This window comes from Carassius auratus, linkage group LG44F (assembly GCF_003368295.1).
Source record: "Carassius auratus strain Wakin linkage group LG44F, ASM336829v1, whole genome shotgun sequence".
NCBI classification, from domain to species: domain Eukaryota; kingdom Metazoa; phylum Chordata; class Actinopteri; order Cypriniformes; family Cyprinidae; genus Carassius; species Carassius auratus.
The window spans coordinates 5,588,511-5,608,697 of NC_039298.1; the positions used below are offsets into that span (position 1 = coordinate 5,588,511).

General features: G+C 38.6%; 1 protein-coding gene across 4 annotated transcripts in view; it reads left to right on the forward strand.

Annotated features, from left to right (window-relative positions):
- Window positions 1-20,187, forward strand: part of LOC113068401 (arginine-glutamic acid dipeptide repeats protein-like) — a 144,431-nt gene that overhangs the window by 24,388 nt on the left and 99,856 nt on the right. For 2 of the 4 annotated variants that reach the window (XM_026241175.1, XM_026241178.1), the window contains exon 1: window positions 18,994-19,571. The exons of 1 other annotated variant lie outside the window; for it this stretch is intronic. The gene's annotated coding sequence lies outside the window, so the exon portion shown is untranslated. Of the gene's footprint in view, window positions 1-10,700; window positions 10,758-18,993; window positions 19,572-20,187 lie in introns of those variants that run through there. One more of the 4 variants, XM_026241176.1, reaches the window with a different exon arrangement.

Sequence of the window (20,187 nt, forward strand, 5' to 3'; positions counted from 1 at the left end):
CTTTATGCTGATTCAGATTTCCCAGTTCAGTCCAGTTCCATTCATTTAATTTAGGATAAATTTTTCAGCTTTGCTTGCATATTGAAACAAAAAAAAATCTAATGTTGTTATTTACAGTGTTTTAGATTTGATAAAATTGATAACTTGTCCTTTTAAGCCATTAAAAGAGTCAAGTCAATAGTCATTTGTTTCTGGAATTGGGCTGTACTGGTTGCGCTGTATGTTTTTGATTCTCTTAAAAGAACTTGGTCTTAAGATGACACAGTTGTTTTTGGAACTGGTCTGCAATGGTTGCCCTGTTTGTTTTTGGTTCAGTAAAAAGAACAGGTTCAGAAGAATTTATTTGTTCAAAAATGCATTGCATTGATTGCAATGTATGTTTTGATTTACTTAAAATAATCCGGCTTTTAAGAGTAATTTGTTTCAGAATTTGATTTCAAATGATTCAAATCAGTAACCACTGAATGTATAGCCTTTTTGAAATATACATAAGAAGAACATCTTCATAAGATTCATTCATTTTTGTCTAAATTCACTGAACATAACTGGCTCATAAGAGTAGACTAATTTGTTTGTGAATAAGGCTACACTAGTCACTTTGTATATTTTGGCTTCAGCTTCTGAACACAACTCAATAAAGTGATGTTTCTTTTCCATTATTTTAAGGTGCACAGCTTTTTTATTACATCACATTTAATATAGACTGTTACCCCACTTTCACAAGTCAAGTAAAATATGATTTATTTTTCAGATGATCTGAATAGTCACTGCATTTCGGCAGCAGTTCTCCATCACTGCTGAATCTGTGCTGCTAGATCTGAAAATCTTTACAGTAAACACATACAGGGAACCCTCTAATTTGGTACATTACAATATTATTAACTTAAAAAACAAAAACAACAGGGCCTAAACCATGTACTTTCTCAGCGCTGTGGTTTGGATGATCAGTATAATAAGTGGAGACATACGCTACAGGATGTTGTGTTTTAAGTGGGTGATTTATGAAGGAATGTACTTTAGAGGAAAAAGCCAGAGGGTTGAGGTCACAGTGAGGAATTCCTCTCGGCATTTAGAGCCATTTCATTCATAATCTCTCTCTCTAGCTCTCATCCTCATGCTGGATTATGCAGAACAGGCTTATGGCACACAAAGCATGTTGGAGCCTGTGTTCAGAAAGAATTCCACATAGCTGACAGGTCCAGTGTTTTGGATATTTAATTGAAGTTTCTGATTGCTTTAATTAGCCAGCTGCAAAATGTTCTCCATCTGTAGTGCTTCACCCTAAGAGATCACGGATGGGGGAGGGAGGAAGGCTAGAGAGAATAAGAGGAGGGAGGTACAAGGGCCAAAGCTGGAAAGTGAAAAGAGAGTGATAGATAGTGAGAAAGAAAGAAAGACCCGGCAAAGAAGAGGTGACAAAATGGGAGGAGGTGTAAGATTGAACCATTGTGCCTTAATGCACAACAGTGAACTACAGTCAGATCCGCTTGGAAATGGTCTGTGGTACAGTAAATGTGAACTCGGATAATTTTCTCAATTGGTAATGCATAAATTACCACTGGTAAATGGTGATGTCCCAAGCCGGTGTCAAGGATTGGGATCGGAGCCTATTAAGATTTTTTTTTTTGTGATCGTTATAAGCGCACCTCAGCCCAATCTTTATTTTACATCAGCTGTCATGCTAGTGCCCAGTAGGTGGCGGTATGCATGCACTTTCCAATACGTTTACCAGCCACTATTAAAGTCACCATGAAATCAAGATTGACTTTATTTGCTGTACTAGCTCACATTGCTAGTCTTGATGTAAACGATTAATCCATACAAGTTAATCCGCAGAAAAAAAACACCCCTTCAACAGTTAGGTTATAACACGACTATTCAAGGCTATTCAGTATTCTGTTTCAGCTAGAAATACGTCACTGAAATAAAGTCGGCAGCAACTTCCAGTTCATGCAGACTTTAAAAGGAAAATAATGAAGGAGGTCTGTTTTAGGACCTCACATGCTCATTTAAGCTTCCATATTTGATACACACTTTAGTAAAGAATCGCTCGAAAGTAATTTATTTACCATTTACTTGTCATAACGAAACTTGGCATTCTGACACTGTGAGCTTTCTAACCTGATCTCCACTTTTTAATTATGCTGCTTATTGTACATATAAAATATATATGTACAATAAGCAGTTTAAGAAGTTTATATCAGCAAGGACTATACAGTCTGTTTACAGTGTGTGTGTGTGTGTGTGTGTGTGTGTATGTGTGTGTGTGTGTGTTTGTGTATTTCTGATACATTTGAAGCCCTGTCCTTGAGAAATTCTGTGCATTTCCCTGTAGCTTCTTAATATTCAATGACTGGGATTGGATTATATTATATATTAAATTATGATAATGTGATGCCTAAACTCACTTGAAGCATTTGATTTTAGTTTTCAGTTTTTAATTTTTAATTTAATTAGACTAAATAATATTGATTTTTAGTATCATTTATCACCTATTGTCCATAACATAGTATGTATTATTATCTTATCAGTATATCTTGTATTCTGCATTACTGCTTATGTCTGAATAAACGGCCTGCAAAGAGCTCCATATTCTTTGAATCTCACATCGCATCTCGCAAATGTGAAACCAATCTAAATCCCAGTTACTTCTCTTAATCAGGCATAAAGATTTATTTTCGTCATCCTCCCATTTCTTTCTGTTGCAGATTAACAACCTGCATTATGGGCATCAGAGTTTTTGCTTTATCTGGCTTTCGCTCTGGTCATTTACAGCGTTGGACCGCATTAAGAAACGCTGGCTTTGGTATGAGTAACCAGCGTTGTGTTAAGTAAGCGTTATGTAGCTGAAATGTTATTTCCCAGGGCACTTTGAGTGTTAACCTACCGTGAATTACTGTGATGACTCCAGAGCTTTACCCACACACATCCAAACACACACCAACTGCTCAGCCAAGCAATCAGCATGCACACTGCTCCGCATTAATGTGTTTGCTTGTGACATACAAGCAGACTATGGTCCCTCATTGAGTCACTTTAGGTAAAAATCTGCTCAATCCTGTAGCTTTTTAATGTTTAGTTCAAATTCAGACGTGCTGTGGTAGTTTGATCAGATTCAGGTCTACATCACCTATAGTCTGTTTAGCCCAGTGTTCATTTGCATGCTAACCCTATTTACTTTCATGTAGCGGAGTCAGTAGCTTGAATAAAAGTGCCTGGAGTGGTCTGCGGTCTGTACCATCTCCGTGCAGATGATTTTGTTAGTGTGACTCTTCAGGCCTCGCACGGTGATTGTGATAGAAAATAGCACAGTGAGGAAATGGAGCTGACCTTGGATCAGTCTCCTCTGTAGCCGGGGTGATGTATAAGGCTCAGCGTGCAGGCTGGGAGTAAGTGAAAGCTGTGTTTTTATTTTCCTGTAGAGGGCACCGTGTCGAGGTGCATAAGTGGGTTCATTTCTTCCCCCTCCGTCTCTGCTGCCAAGGAATGTTAAATGTCAGCCATTGGGCCCGGGTGCTAGAGCACTGCTATTAGCCTGGACTGAATAAGCATGGTGCAGAGGGATAATTTGTATTTATTTGCAGCGTGAGGCGCTGGTGTAGGAGAGGGTCAGGCTCTGTGGGCTGTGGGCGGGTGTTTGATTGACTTGGAACAATTCTTGTCCGTCTCGTCTTTTGTCTGTTTATTTTAAGGCCAGTTGGTAATTGTCAAATTGAAAATTGGCCACTATTTCTCGTCGTGACATTAAATGAAATAATTAAGACTGTGCATGATAAGTGCACTCTGTTCTGCTCCACATCTAATAGGAAGAGAATGATTTGAATTTGATGACATATTTGGCCTACATCTAAGTGTCATTTCGCATAATAAAAGGTCATTCTTTATAGCCAATCAAATTTGTTTATTAGTGGTACTTGCTAAGGCAAGCATCACAGTTGCTATTGCTCATACTTGAACAAACCCCTAACTCCAAGTATTTCATTTGGATCGTAATACATCCCTCACAGTTTGTACTTTGAAGATTAGTGATTCCTTGAATGTGTTCCAGAGTTTATATACACACTACTTGACCTTATAAAAATATTAAATTGTGAGTGAAGTTCTTGCTGAGGTCACCACTGGCGACTAGGACAATGTATTTACGTGTTATAACTAGAGCTGAAACAACGAATCGATTTAATCGATTAAAATCGATTATTAAAATAGTTGTCAACTAATTTAATAATCGATTCGTCGCTAAATAAATTTTATTTGCCATAAGTGGCTCATTTAGTGCATATTTCAAATCTGCGGTGACCAAAGTGTGGCAGTAATGAGCCACCGGAGGTTTTACTCAGCCAGTACTGCAGGTGAAGTAGCGAATAGCCAATAGCTGGCCTCGTTTTATGTCACGTGCTTTCCGAACAGCGTCTCTGCAGCATTCAGCGGGAAGTTACTTTGAGCCTTTAAAATAAAGAGTAACCTGTAAACTCTGCACTACTGAACTGTTTAAGGGGCCGTTCACATATCGTGTCTTTTGCGTGCTCAAGTTCGTTATTTCCTATGTAGGCGCGCAGTATGCACTCATAATGGAAGCGACGCGGTCGCGACACGCATGCGGTGCGATGCGCCCGTTTTTCCAGGCGCGTCCACACCGCATCCATTTATCCTTTGCTGAAATTTCCGGGTCTTCATGGAGAGGGCACGTCATGGAGAGAGCACGTCATGGTTGCTTAGCAAAGGCAGACGCCTCATGGGCGCTTCTGCCCGAGCGCTTTGGAAAGAAGGAAAAAGCGGCGCGACTAGCGTTTTCCACGCGTTTTTAGGTGCGATATGTGAACGGCCCCTAAGAATTTTATTTGTGCAGATTCTCCAGTACAAGGTTGTTTGCAAATGTTTAGTCATAAAAGCTGATAACATTGCTTTTTAACAGTTAACATTTAAAGCTTTACAAACATGTTATGTGATCAGTTTGTCGTTTACCAGTTCATAATTCAGACTTGCAGCCTAATTATGACTGAATGAGAGAGGTAAATGTTTTTTTTTTCTGGACAACCTTCTGATGGATTTTACTTTAAATTGTGAGTTCCATTCAGGTTTCATGCCATTGGCACTTTTTTTTCGAAGGATTGTTTACAATTTCACAGCATAAGCTATAAAGCTTTTTCCCAGTAAATAATAAAATACAATGCACTGCAATTTTATTCTGTTTTATCCTTATACTTCGTGAAAAATATGTTCTCAAAGATTCCTTAAGCTTTGTTTGGGATGTTAAACTACTTTAGGAGCTCTAAGGACTGCCTTGGTGAAAACAATATTTGAAATCTCCTTGTGATTTTGCTAGAGTATGGGTCAGTGTTTTGATTGCAGAAGAGTTCTACAAAGGATTACTAACATAATAAAACAATTCCAGGTATATTTTTGATGAGGATATGACAATGCAGTATGGTTAAAATCTCTTAAAAATCTATGCTGAATGATAAAGACCCTTTATTAATAATTTACTTGGGGAAAAAATGGGAAAAACTAAAATATAAGTACATAAACCGATTAACCGATTAATCGTAAAAATAATCGACAGATTAATCGATTATCAAAATAATCGTTAGTTGCAGCCCTAGTTATAACCTAAATATTTGCTTGTAATGTAATTTCCTGATTCTTTTACGATCACATCTTTTGTTATGTTCGTGTATTAAACTGAGATGATGCCCATTCAATTTTTAGTGGACAAAAGGGTTTCAAACAGTCCTTCATGTCTGCCGCACAGCAGCGCTGACAAACACCGGCTAAACACAGCTCAGCTGGTCGGCACGTTTAGCGCAAATCTCTTCCCTCGCACGCAAATTTGTATTATTAAGTATAAAACAATATTTACATTCACAGCGTGTTTTTTTTTATCATATTTTTAGGGGGGACCCGGGGTTCTTCTATAACATCGTGAAGCACCTTTGTTTTTAAGAGTGTATGACAACATTTACAGGATGCATTGAGGAGGATCCCAAACTACACTCAGTGGACAAGTGATGCTTATGGTCCACGATATTGCTACAGGTTCTGTGTAAAGAACAATTCTTTGTATGTACGTGTAAGTGTATCTACAAGTTGGATTAAAATGCTGATAAATTCAAGAAAATATGAGACATAAACACATGACAGTATGGTTGAAATGTTAAAATGTAAAAAAATTAAATAATAATGATAAAATAAATAAAACACGTTTATTCTGTGGCACCTAAAAAAATCATTAGTTTTTTTCTTTTAGGAGCCAATAGCTCCTTACTCATTTTTGTTGTTGTTAAGAGCCCAGTACAATGTATTTTGGCTATTGCTACAAATATACCCCAGCGACTTACTGAGGGTTAGTTTATCCAAAAATGAAAATTATGTCATTAATGACTCCAAAACCTGTAAGACCTCTTTTTATCTTTGGAACACAGTTTAAGATATTTTAGATTTAGTCCGAGAGCTCTCAGTCCCTCCATTGAAGCTGTGTGTACGGTATACTGTCCATGTCCAGAAAGGTAAGAAAAACATCATCAAAGTAGTCCATGTGACATCAGAGGGTCCGTTAGAATTTGTTGAAGCATCGAAAATACATTTTGGTCCAAAAATGACGACTTTATTCCGCATTGTCTTTTCTTCGGAGTCTGTTGTGAGTGTGACTGCAGTGATTGTTGACGTACGGCACTGCTGACATGTTTTCTGGTGCGCCCAAATAACAAAGATAACACGTCAACATTGTCTTACATTAGCAGCGTCGTGAACGCACTCACAGCAGACAATTTTTGTTCTTTTTGGACCAAAATTTATTTTCGATGCTTCATCAAATTCTAACTGACTCTCTGATGTCACATGGACGACTTTGATGATGTTTTTCTTTCCTTTCTGGACATGGACAGTATAGGCTACCGTACATATATTTTCAGTGGAGGGACAGAAAGCTCTCGGACTAAAAAATCTTAAACTGTGTTCCGAAGATGAACGGAGGTCTTACGGGCTTGGAACAACATGAGGGTGAATTATTAATGAAATAATTTTTGGGTGAACTAACCATTTAAGACTTGTTTTGTGGTCCAAGGTCACATATAAATATATTATTATTATTATTATTTTTGTTATACACTGTTATTTGTAGGGGCTGTTTTGAAGTTGGAACACTATGCAAATCGCCAGAACTTCCTAGAATTAATCTAAAAACACTCCAGAAACCTTGCTAACCATAATGCCCTGGAAACCCCCGCACCCACCATAACATCAACATCATGCTGTTGAGTTTTACACTACTGCATTTTAATGTGTCTCTTATCAATTCTGAGTGAGTGTTTTTGCTTTGTGAGAAGCTAGCATCTTAAACCTTTTAAAGACCTTTCATTATTTGCATACGTTTTGTTTTTGAAGGATCATTGAGTATTGGCGTGCACAGTTTTGTCTGTCATCAGTGCTTATTTGTGTTTTCAAGTGTTGTATTACCGCCTCGTAGCCACCAGCACTCACAATTTTGAATAATCTCCTGTCACCATCTAAAACAGATGAACTGAGTGAACACGACACCTCTTTCTCAGAGAAAAAGAAGAAGAGGGAGGCTGGTGGATGGCAGGACTGTGTGTCATTGTGTGCTGATGGATGTGCAAGGCTCACTGCTCCGAGCACTTACTTAATAGGGAGCGGGAGGCTTGTTGTGGCACTTTTCTCTCTCAGCTGGCAGTCCATTTCACAAAGGTTAGAGCTGCCCCATAATACAGGCTAATCAGAAGTTTATCTGTGTTCTTTCCGTTAGATTCTCCCAGGTCAAATCCGATGACCGAAGTGCATGCCTCGGAGTGAAATATTGGGAATTCTTATTTTCCAATATAAGTGTTGTTGGGTTAAGTCGTTTTTTTTTTAATAATGTGTTTTCCTCAAGCATTGAAACTCTATTTTTTTGATCTGACAATCCACCCGAGATGCTTTGCGACCTGTGGCCAAACGGAGACCACTGGCTGTGGTTTAAAAAAGCCGCTAGCAGCTTTTGTCCGAGAGCATTAGAATTAAATCACACTGATCTAGTTAAAGCAGGAGCATTTAAACCTATAATATCACTTTCCTCCTGCTTTTTCTTTTTTTTTTAAGTACAATCTAGATTTCATTTTTGAATAATGTCGGTTTTCTGACGGCTGCTGAGTTGAAATAAGAGGTAGCATAGACCGTACTGCAGCACTGCTAAGTGCTTGAAAATGTCACTAAAGCAGTGTTACTGGAGTGAATGGATGGCTGATATAATGGTGTTTGACATGAGAGCCTTAGTCATGAGAGCTGTCAGTAGAGTTTGAAATCAGCCAGAGAAGCAGGCGGGGAGGTGAACAATTTCTAAAGCTGATTCTGAAGAGGAAGTAAAAGAGACAGTTTAGAGAGAAAAAGATAGATGAGTTGCATAATGAGATTGAAGCTGCTTTAAAAAGAGGTCAGTTGTTTTCAGCCATTCAGTCATTCACAGATTTGCTGCACTTAGTGAACTGAGCGGCTCAGGTTTAATTCATCAGCGTGTTTTCAGGCATTTATACTCAACCCTGGATGTGTCTCTTAAAGATAACTTCAAATTCAAATTGACAATCGTAGTTCAACCAGAAATGAAACTTCTGTCATCATTTTCACACTGTCATGTAGCTCCAAACCTGTATGACTTTCATTCTGAGCAAAATTTTAAAGACTGCAATTTTAACAAACAAGAGACTGCTGCTTTAAAGCTTCAGAAGCACTGTGAACGTGGTCCATATGACTTGTACTCTTTCTTCAGTCTTTTGAAGTGAAATGATAGCTTTGTGTGAGAAACAGACCAGTTGTTATTCGACATCAGTCACACCTCTTTTTGGCGTGTCGATGGCACAGTGTCTGATTCATAAATGAATAATACTTCTGAGTCAGATGTTTCCAGTGAACTAATTCACAAACTCATCTGAAGTTAAAGAGTGAAACATGATCAGTTTAGAAATAAGTTTCAGTTATTTCCTTAAACAAAGCTGTTGGATGGCTTCAGAAAACATTAATTATATTGCAAAATTCATAATGACTTATGATTTATGAAACTTTTATATACGTTTTTTTGCAGCTGAAATGCTTCAGTCTCTTTTGTAATTACATAATGAAATAACAGCACAACCTTTTAAATGTTTTTGTGGCCAAAGGAAGTTAAAGTGAGTGTAAACTATTCCTTTAATAAATCTCTTTGAGCCAGATGATGAAACGCAAGCCAATGAATTTGTGTAAATCAATTGTAACACCATTTTTGCATAAAGTGTCACATTTCATTCAGTGCATCACTGCACGTGAGAATGGTTTTACACTGATTCACTGTATTCAAATATGTCACATCTCAGAGGGTAAATGCATTGCAAATGCTGTTTCATATTTTCTTTGTGTCAAGATCATTATTTTTTTCTGCTCTATCCATGACAAATCGGTGACTGTGGCTGACAAAAACAAACCAGCTCATCAGTAATAAATATACTCTAAAAATGAGACCTACTCAAATCAAGGCTGAAGCGTCCTTTCTATCCGAGCCTCTCTCGGTCAGGTTATTTTTCATCTTTGTGCTCGACAGCCATGCGTCTGTGGATCAATATCAAGTGATGACTGGAGGAAGAAAGAGGCTGTGTGCAGAATGGAATACTAGCTTTCTAGTACTAGTTTTTATTGAATAAAAAACACATTTTTAAATATTTTGTTTTGTTTTTTTGTTTTAGTTAACAATAACAACTTTACTATCATGCTTCAGAACATGAACAGAAAATGAAAATTGTCATCATTTACTCACCTTCATATCTTCAAAACCTGTATGACTGACTTTCATCCGTGGAACACAAAAGAAGATATTTTAAAGAGCAAGTATTATTTAACCAGACAGTTTGGGACCCCATTGACTTCTGTTGTATGAACAAAAACACACATTCTGTGACATTTCTCATACTGTCTTCTTTTGTGATACACAGAGGAAAGTCAGTCAGTTATACCAGTTTTGAAAGACATAAGGGAGAATAAAAAATAACAATATAAATTGTTGGATGAACTATCTAGCATAATGTGTTGTTAAGTTTACATTTACTCCTGCACTGAGAGAGATAAACCGATATTGACAGACATGAACATGCAGCTGTTTAGGAGGAAAAAGCCCAGTGTTTTTAATACAGTGATCTAATCCTGGGCGTTAATAACCTTAATCTGTAGTAATGGCAGTGGGTTAAATGCTTTAATTCTGTGGAGCAGATGTCCCAGAGGCTCAGAGGTGGTTCACCAGACCAACGGCCATGTCACAGGGGTGTGTTGGGCAAACGGAGCTGTATTATTATTTTTTGGTTATAAAACTGTACACACACAACAAATCCGAAGCGGAAACAACCAGTAAATGTAGTTTTCCTCCCACTTTTGGTCAAGGGCTTGCTAAATATTACCTTAGCACAATATACACACACTCAGATAAAGGGAACACTGTCTCTCCCGTGTGAAATGTTTGGGATTAGTCCCCCCCCCACCCCATTGTTTATGACAGCAGTAAATAAATCCTCAGCGTTAATTCCAGGTGATGCATTCATCTTTGGTTTGTTTCCTCGTGTGCATAAAGCTGCGATGGCTAGATGCTGTTTCTTCATTTAATGCTTGCTTTTATTCACTTGCTCGCTCATGCATTCATGATTTATTTCCTTCCTTCCTTTCTTTTCTTTTGTCTGTTTTTCTGCTTCTCCCAGATTGTGTACTGTGAATGCCTGTAAAGAGGGCTTCGGGTCCTCGGAGACGCAGTCAAGGTTAGTCACCATTACAGCTGTAAATCCAGCTGTTTCTTTTCTAACATCTCCTTGTTTTATGCCTCTGATGCTTCCCTGAACTCCCTTCTGTTTGACTCAATTAACACACACTATTTGTTCACATCCTCTTTTAAAAGCAGTGATTCTCAACAGTTTTTGAAAATTGTATCATAAAAAAATATAAAATTGAATTGAAAAATAAATGTATATGCACTACTGTAATGTGTATGTGTGTGTGTAAATATATATATATATATAGAGAGAGAGAGAGAGAGAGAGAGAGAGAGAGCGAGAGCGAGAGCGAGAGCGAGAGAGAGAATCTTTTTTTGCTGATCTTTTTTTTATTTTTTTATCTCCCTTGATCCTGTTTAAGTACCACTGTAGTCCTGGTTGGGAATCACTGCTTTAAACCTCATCATGCTAACAGTCCCTTGTGTGTGTCCTTGTAATAATGTTCGATTGACCCCACCCTGTTTAGCATGACAAACACGACCATACCGCTTCTGTCCGTTCTCAATGCCCGCCCACACCGCATGCCGACCCAGTATGTGTGATGCATGTGATTGTTTTGATGTGACCCCTCCAGTTAGCTAGTTGAAAAAGTGACAGGCTGCATCAGTGGATGCAAACGATTGTAATAAATCCAGCAATGATATAGAGGCAGTGCATCTTAAAGCACCAGAGCGGTTTTCTTAATGAGTTTGATAATTGGCTTTCTGCTGGCTATGTCTCCCTTTTTTTCGTTACACCTCCCTCTCTTTCTCTCGGTTTCTCCTTCTTCTTAGCTTTTACTGTCCTTCACTGTAGGAATGAGCAACTGAAATTTACCCAAAAATGTATAACTGATTTTTGTTTTCCTGTGAAACACAAAAGAAGATATTTTGAGAAATGTCTCGGTTGTTATTTTTCCATATAATGAAACTCAATCGAGTCCAGTGTTGTTTTTGACTTAAATCTTATAAACAAAACCTTCTTTAAGATATTTTCTTCAGTTATTATATTAGAAATAAAGTCAGGTTTTCAACAACATTATAAATGGCAGAATTGTCATTTTTGATTGATCTATTATTCCTATAACCGCCTTGTTTTTAAATTCATTTAAGACCGCTTTTGTGTCTTATCTCATACGTTTCTTACATCACTAAACATGGCCCCATCATACTTTCTTAACGATAGCATGCAGATAGATAAGTGAGAAATCCATTGCGACATGAGGACAGGCTACGGAGACAACTGTCATGATGTCTTTGCTCCAGATTCACGAGTCCACACACATACATGACTGCCCTAAATGCATGCTGACTTCAGCTTTGAGAGCAGTGCTGGAAAGATGTCAGCGTTCAGGATGATTCAGCGCCCCAGCGGAGCGACTGTGACACCGTTTCACTCAGCTAGGCTCGTGTAGCTGGTATTGTGGGATTTGTTTTGCACCATCTGGAGGAATGTACCTGCAGTAAAGGGTGAACAATGCTCCCTCTGTATTTCCTGTGAGCGTTTAAAGGCACTACATCTAAGACGGACCCGTTTTGTTATCATTCTTCTTCACTCTCCTGTGACTGGTGTTACGTGGGTGCACGGAGGGTGAAAACCTGACAGTGAGATCTTAGGACAAGGCGAGGGAAGTATGATAATCACACCTTGCCAAAACTACGATCTCATCTGCATGTGAATGCTTTTCCAGCTGGTAAGCTCAGCCTAGGGCACGACGACTGCTGAAACAACAGTGTGAGATACTGCTGAGAGCATTAACTGTGTGACAATAGCCTTAATGCTTTGCTTTAAGCTTTTCAGCTTTAAGATGGTAATATACCCGATAAATACTTTTCCCCCTTTTTTTCTCCTTTTTGATTTCCAAGCAAATATTTACAATCTAACAGCGAGTGTGCGTTGCTAATTGCTTCGCAGTTTATTGAATTTTTTTGTTCGCTGTATAGTGTGGCAGCGTACAGTATGTAAGTTATAAGTGGTTTGTTAGTCACCAAAAACATCTTGTTCTGTTTTGGGTAGGGCTGATGGTAGCAACTTGGCATTGGCGCCTGAAGTGAGAAGTAAACAATGAATCACCAACAGCAGTTTCAGAATTTCCCACTGCTGTAAAAGTCATCAAACTCCACATTCCAGCACGACATGAATGCACGTTACTACTTTTATAACATCCAGGAGAATTTTTGTGTGTCTCCCATGTTTTTATGAGACAGGACCTGTGGTGCGGTTCCTCATACTGTCCAGTGGGTGGCAGAATGAAAGACTCCAGTCGTGTGGACGTGCCTTCTCACATGGCAGACACTAGCGGCTTGAGCTAATGGATCTGGACAGAGGAGCTGAAAGCACAACCTCAATTCACTTCCTTTTGTTTTACCCTTTAAAATCCGAGAGAGGTGGAGGCATGAATTTGTGAAGGGTTTATTTATTTTTTTGTGTGTCTTAATTTTATACATATTCAAATGGATAAATTCAGGTCTTTTATTTGTGTTAATTTTTAACCTGTTTATTTATTTTCAGTTGGATAATAAAAATAGATTTGTTATTTTTTGCCTTTTATATGTGTATATATATATATATAATTTTTATATATCTAATATAAGATAATTTTGCTTTTAACTCTTATTTATTTATTCAGCTTTTGCTTATATATTTATTTTAATTATTTAGAATCAGTTGTTTAAACAAGTATTTTACTTTTAATAACTTTTGTTAACTTAGACAAATGCACATCCTCAGACAGCCTTAGTGAGTGCTCTTAATATATGTACAGTCAGGGAGTGAGTGAAGTAGCACCTGGGGAGGCTTGTGTGTGTGTGTGTGTGTGTGTGTGTGTGTGTGTGTGTGTGTGTGTGTGTTGAGCAAGGAGTTAGAGAGAGCAGAAAGGGAGGGCTTTCTGCCCTGATGGACTATTTACCACCGGCAAACAAAGAGAAAATTCAAGGCGTCCACACGGGAGCTTCATATATACTTAAAAATCTGCAAGCGCTCGTGTATGAATCTGGCCAAACGCCTTGTTTTCAGAAGTAACCACTCATTTAGATCTGAGTACGAGTCTACGCATGAAGCTGAAAAGTAGTCAGGTTTGCCACTCGTCTCTCAGCGAGCTCAGCACTGTGTAATTTCGTGAGAAGACAGACACATAGACCTCCCCTTCACGTTCCCTGATCTAATTTGTTTGCCGGGTGACAGCAACACATGCTTGTTGCTTTTTCCTAATGTGATGGCTTTTGAATCTAACTGTCCCTTGAAAGATGGATTTTTATGAGTTTGTGTACCTTGGCAATACGCTAAATAACCTCGGCGGAGTGTCGCAGGGTTTGAGGTTTCACAAGCCTGCCAAATATGGATGAATAGAAAAGTAAACAGCTATGCAGGGCTTGCCACAGGGCAATCTCTCAATGAAATGAAGCGTTCCTGCCTCACATCAGAAGGCTTTTACTTTCTTCTTCTGCTGTTTATAATGTTAAATAATGGTTTGGAAGGCAGTTATCTCTTTAACTACTATTTAACAGAGGATGCTTGTAATGTTTTACTGTGTCAAACAGCACAGATTACTCTGGAATCCCTTGATGAGATGTTATATGAAAATGTTTATTGGCGTACTACAAACTGATCCAAACCTCTCTAACAATATGTGTAACTCCATTGTGGCTGAAACCCATTACATTTCCTTTGTGAGTCATTGTTGAATTGGTTGAAACCGTGAAATACATTTAAATTCAGTCGTTTTTATAGTCAAAGAGGGTTTGGTTACAGTCGTTCTGTGATTTCTGCTTGTTTTCACCCCTCATGTCTCAAAACTTGTAAAATAGTGTCATCCGAAAGTAGCAGAGTGCTAAAATGGCATCCAGCAAATTGATGTCAAGGTTTTTTCGTCTGCTAGCAGAGCGAGGCTGTCAGCTGATGGAGTGTGTGTGTGTGTGTGTGTGTCTGAAGGAAAAGTAAATGGGGGTGGAAGTGGCTGGTGTCTGTTGAAGGGAAGCACGAGTGTTTGTTCCCGATGGCAGGCATCAGAGTGTGAATATGACCTCTGGTGGAAAATAAAAAGTGGGTGAGAAAAAGAAAAGGCAATGGCTGCGGAGATCAACCTCCACTTTTAGGCACTCCGAGCTACTGTTATTTTGTATCACTTTGAAATGGCAGTATGGTTTCCTCAAAGACACAGAGAAGAACACATTTTATTATAACTAGTGGAATAAATCCTGTCTATCCCTGAAATGGCGTGAAAGATTATGTTTAATTTCTTCATGCTGTTTTTACTGCTCGATAACTCGCCGAACCTTATACCAGAGAACATTTGCTTTTGAATGTTTCTCTTTTTTTTTCTGTCTCCCTTCCGCTTGTCTGCTGATCCCTGCTGAATGCATTAAATGAAGTTACTAGATATGAGTGCTTAAGGGGCCAGGGCCTCCCAGGCTTGCCAAGGCGCTCAGAAGCTTGGCTCATTCAACCATGTCATCTTTTCTTTCTTGTCGTTTTTTTGTTATTTCAGCTACTGGCTGACTTATTAGTATGGCAGGGCACTTTAAGTCTTCAATAACTAGACTAAAAAACAATCAGGCAGGAGGAGGCATAATAAATCAGATATGTACATCTAATTATTTTGTTCAAATTCATCAAATCCGTAACGAGGAGGGATTTTATTGGGTACAATAAAGCACTTATACCCTTTCCCACCTTTTAATTATCAAATCTGAAATGTTTAGCATCTTATCAAATTATAAAGGCCTGTTCACACTAAGGACAATGATAACAAAAAAATTGTTTAAATATTGTTCTTAATAAAATTAAAAAATATATAATAACAGCAGTCCACACCACAACTATAACGATAATGAGAAAGAAAGGAGCAATATCACCGGAATCACTTAAAAAAGATTTTGCCCAGCTGATGAATGATAAAAACATTGATAGCCAATCAGAATCCATCCTGCTTTGAGGACCTCAAACATTTAAAGTGGCAGAGGACAAAACTTCAGTGTGTGCTTAAAAATGTTATCCTGCTTTGGTGTGGATGCTTAAATAGGTGTCATTATACTTCGCTTTATCGTTATCATTCTTAGTATGAATGTTCCATAATTATTGAAGGAATAATCTGGGTTTCATTTAAATTGGGTTCAACTGTCAGCATTTAATGTTGATTTCCACAGAAAATAATTTCAACTCATCCATTGTTTTCAAAATGGGGTCCATTTTTAGAGGATTTAAAAGCAGAAACGTGAATCTTATAATTTCATAAAAAATAAAAAACATAATTCTTTCTGTTTTTCCACACTAAAATCTTAACCCAAATACTGTTTACATCTTGGTGCAATTCTATTGAAAATCTCTATGGATTGACTTCCGTTGTAAGTGCCTCACTGTATGTTAAATTCAGTTTTGTGGTCATCAGCATCATGCCACAAATGCTTTCGATTGAGCCCGCCTCGTATTAAACCTGGCATATTTCTTTAGAGGCACAATATGTACGATTTATTTATTAAATATCCAAAAACCAGTAGAACAGTGTTATATTTTGCTGACTTGTGTATTTACATTATCCCAAATGTTTCAAATAATGTTTAATTCAAGAGAAATAAGCAATTTGAACTAGTGACACAGGCCGTGTCCATAGTTTCATTGTGTCGCCTGCCAGTGATGTCATAACCCCTCGATTTCTGGTTTTTTGACCAGCAGCGAAATTGTACCTTTAACTCTTGTCATCTCAAGCTAAATCCTTCATTAATACACTGGTGTGAAGGGGTCAGGGTACAGTAGCTGAGGCATTGTGATGGGTATTGAATGCAGAGCAGAACTGAATAGACACAGTCAGCTTCCCAGATACATGCTTAGGCCTGTAGAATGCAGAATGCTTTGCTTGTAAGTTGTAACTGCACCGGTTGTCTTCTTTCATTATTTGTTAATGGTGCCCAACTTGACAGGGCCATGTGATAAACAGAGGAGCTGTGAAATCCTGGAGGTGGAGTTCTCATCTGCCTGTTAATGGGATCTCATCTGCTGTTGCGAATGCCTGCTGAACAGCCATCTGAGTGCATGAAATGCAAAGCATTCACAAATTTGCTGCTCTTTTTCGGTGTACAATTCCTCCTAATGCTCAGCTTGTGTTTTGTATGCCTCTGTCTGAACCCTAAGCAGTTTAGAGTGTGCATTATTTGAGAATTTATTAAAGCCATCAGAGTAGTTTTTATTGTTACTGAGTGCATTTTGTGAAAATGTTTACTTTGCATATAACATTACGATGATTTAATATTCCTCAAACAAATCTATATTCTACAATCTATACATTGTTCATGCATTTTCCGTCGCGATTCCTTTCTGAGCACTAATTAAACCCCATGCCAAATGCATTGTTGTGTATTTTTCTCATGAGCCAGAGTAGCTAATCTCCCATTGGCTGATAGCAATGATTGGTATCTCTTTGAAAACTGCATTCTCTAAATATCTTCCCTGTGCACAGCGTGGATCTCGCATAAGCAAGTGACTCAGGTTTCCTGTTGGGCACATTGTAAGTGCTATCAGGGCGGCTCGGGGAGATAAATATGGATGCACTTGAGTAAATGTAATAAATACGCCTGAATGTGAAGCTCAAACGCTTTCCAAGAGGGGAGGAGGAAAGCCTGCTGGGGTGTGAGTGTTTGTGTGTGTGTGTGTGGAAGCGTGCACTTTAGGTGCATGGCAGAGCTAAGGATTGTCAGGAGAAACAGAAGTCACACTGTCTCTGGCTCCCCTGGAGCTGGAAAGCGTTTGCCAGCACTGGGATCACTAGGGACACCTCCTCCTTTTGAAAACCTGACAGGCTACATGGTTTGCAGCACAATAAAGGCCCCTCAGTACACCAAACTCACTTCCTATTGATCTTAGCTGCCTCAGCAAATATAACATTGGCAAGGAGAAAATCATTATTACTGGTTTTTGTTGTTGTTGTTGGTTTATAAGATTTTGGGATATTCTACAATGTAACATTTCATTGGTCTTTCTAATTTCTTTTGTCTGTTGTCTGATTTGTGAAATCAAATACTGCTATGATGAAAAAAAAAGCAATTAGCCGAATTAAAAAAAATGTTTTTATGTATTTATTTGTTTATTATTTCATAGAGGGCTAAACTAAAAAAAATTCTTGTTGCTGTAACTGAAAAAAGGAAGGATAAAAGTGGGTTAAATGGATAAACAAATATGCTGGAAGCCATTTTTCTGTCATGTGACAAGTCATCCATTAAAGCACGCCTTTAGACCCCCACTTGAGGTCACTTGTGTATATATTGTATACATTACACATTACTATGGATACATTATATATTATATATTTATGTAGGCATACACATTGTTTATTTATACAAGATTTTTGTCACATTTATATTTTTATTAAAAGGCCATGTTTTGTTAAAGTTAAATGGCACAGCTCAAAAAAAATTGTTCATGACCTATGAAAGTATTTTTTCTTTACAGATGTGTTTGAAAAGTTGTGTTTAAATGTGTATTCAATGTGCAAGGAAAGTATTTTAGTACATAAGACTTGATTTTCATTTTTCAGAGTCATTAAATGAAATATTTGCAGAAAATGGAATAAAGGGTTTTCGGAAATGTATGAAAAGCTATGTGAATACAAAGATTACCACATTTTTGAAATATTTACCTTTTTTACTTATGACAGAGCTTATGTTGTTAAGTTAATTATTTATATTCTGTATAGAAGCACAAAATCAGTTTTGATTCTTGAAAAGGCATCAAAGAAGTTCTTTTTAAATGCACATTTATGAATACATGCTGCTTTCATGTTGGGCGGGGGGGAAACGGAGTAATTAATGGATTATGTGAATATGCAAATGACAATGAGAGCGCCAGCGCACAATGTATATGTAATTCTCACTGGTTGTTTTGTTCTCAGACTCAGTCTTTTGGCAGCGAAACACGGCAATAAAAACTGGGCGTTCATTATTGGACACTGAAAATCAATACCGGGATTCTGTGGTTTATTGAAACGGTAGGAGCATGCTCTTTGGCGTGTTTTCTGTGATTATCTATTTGTTATTATCTGTGCTGCTGGAGGTGGAGTCGTCAGCATGCACATTAATATTCCGTACAGCAGCCGTGTGAATCTGGATTCAACGTCTTGCTTACCGATGCAGTTTCTTTACCGACCATATCTCCACGGTTTACGATCAATCACGACTCCAGTCCGATCATTTACAGTCGGCAATCATTAGAGTCCAGTCCGTGTTTTTGTTTTGCTCGCTTTTTAGAAGTTATGTGTGTGTGTGGTGGAGAAGGGGGGTAATTCTCCTTCACTAGTGTCTGGATAAAGAAAGACTAGGTCAGCCATGTGGATGCGTCTGTTGAACAGCTGAAGAAGAAGAGGAAGAGGAGGAGGATAGAGAGCGAACGTGCTGTGTGTGCATATGAAAGAAAGCGCGAGGAGAGAGCGAGGGAGCGCGTGAGTGTGAGCGCGCGCGCGCGCGCGTGTGTGAAAAAGGAAGCGGAGTCTGTAAACGCCGAACTCACTGATTTCCTACCCTCCACAAACTCAAGCTTTCGGAGTTATCACAAGGCGAAAGGGAGGAGGGGGAAACCGCAGACATTCAGAAAACGATTCCCCGGGCGGTCCGAATGCGAATAAATTAGTAAAGCGAGGTCGTCTTTTGTTGAGGCATTTGCCCCGTTTCTTCTCTGTATGGACAGCGGCTCTCTGCGTGGTAGTACTCAGCCCTCGGCTTCGTGGATTTTGGCCCAGGCCGAGAAGTTCGGCAGGGTCATTTTCATCCAACAGACGTGGAATTGTGTTTGAAGTTGTTTGCAGCAGCCCGATAGGAACTTAGATCATCATACTGGCGGGTGAGTAGTGCCTTGGCGACATTGGCTGTGTTCTAAAAGAAGGAAGACTGAGGGAGTTTGGAAGGTTTGAGTGGGTGGGAAGGTAAATGTGGGGATAGAGATGGAATGTTGGCAATTGCTACAGGCTCAGAAGTTGAAAGCAGCAGTCTGTTTTTTTATAGCATGTTTCACTTTTGCTCTTGTTTTTGAAAGAGGGGAGCACTGTGTAATCTTTTTAGTATGCTTTATGGCTTTCTAGTAAGTAGTCTTATCAAGTTTCAGCTATACAACTATCATCTTCCGTGAAGAAGTTCTGTGATTGTTTCCATTTTACTAAGTGAGGAACTCAAGCATTAAGTGAATTATTAATGCTCGGGTAGCAGAATTAATGGTGCATTTAGAGTTGGAGGTGCTGAGGATCTTCAACACATTAAGAATGCTGTTTATCTTTGTTTAGCTTTATGAAACACCATCACAGCAATGCACTTGCAGTGACTGCAACCCTCACATGTTGGAAGAAACCTTTTGTTTACTGAAAACCCTGGGAGCAGGGGAGGAGAGCTTTTGTAGACCTGCCTGACCAGTTGGAGTCTGCTCTGGGACAGCCAAGTCTGCCTAACTTCCCTTTGTTAACTTG